We start from the raw sequence: 1,174 nt of genomic DNA on the forward strand, positions 1-1,174 counted from the left end.
AAACAGTAACATCAGCAAGTAGTGTTTCATATACTCTCCATTGCTATGACAGTATGGAGTATCCACAGTAAGGCTGAAGTCCCATATGTAATTCCTCCACAGCACCAGCAATAAGTAAACAGATCAGTAAGGTTTTCATGAAGGAGCGTCTTCAGTCATTGCGTCTACGGAGGCCTTGGAAAATGACTACTGACATGCAGATGACTCTTAGTAACCGTCACTAAGACCCTACATGGCTACTATGAGCCCAAAGACCATTAACTTTGTTCTGCACTGATCATTAAAGGGATTCTGTCATAATTTTTATGATGTATTTTTTATTTCTAAATTACACTGTTTACATTGAAAATAATTCACTCTACAATATAAAATGTAATACCTGAACCAGCGAGTGTATTTTTTTAATTTGTAATATTGGTGTGTAGGCAGCCATCTCAGGTCATTTTGCCTGGTCATGTGCTTTTAGAAAGAGCCAGCACTTTAGGATGGAACTGCTTTCTGGCAGGCTGTTGTTTCTCCTACTCAATGTAACTGAATGTGTCACAGTGGGACCTGGATTTTACTATTGAGTGTTAGATCTACCAGGCAGCTGTTATCTTGTGTTAGGGAGCTGATATATCCTAACCTTTCCATTGTTCTGTTGTTAGGCTGCTGGGGGGGGGGGGAAGGGAGAGGGTGATATCACTCCAACTTGCAGTACAGCAGTAGAGAGTGACTGATGTTTATCAGAGCACAAATCACATGAATTGGGGCAGCTAGTAAGCTGACAATGCCCCCATGTAAGATTTCAAAATTAAATATATAAAAAAAAAAAAATTTGTTTGCTCCTTTGAGAAATGGATTTCAGTGCAGAATTCTGTTGAAGCAGCACTATTAACTGATGCATTTTGAAACAAAAAAATATTCCCATGACAGACTCCACTAAAAGCACCCTCAAGAATATGTTGCAACCAGAACCATCTCCAGTGACACATGGGTCTAATTTTACTGCCGGGAATCCCCACATTGTGACATTGGACTTCAGCAAACAAAAAGCAGCTATTGTAATGTATAGATCTCAGCATCCCCAGCAGTCGTCGACTACTCTAAACTGCTAGCATGTCGCTGTTCAAACCAGCTAAACTGAAACAAAGCTGAAACGCAATTTTAAGGAGAAATATCTGAAACCCAGGGG

The sequence above is a fragment of the Xenopus laevis genome, chromosome 5L (assembly GCF_017654675.1).
Source record: "Xenopus laevis strain J_2021 chromosome 5L, Xenopus_laevis_v10.1, whole genome shotgun sequence".
NCBI classification, from domain to species: Eukaryota; Metazoa; Chordata; class Amphibia; order Anura; family Pipidae; genus Xenopus; species Xenopus laevis.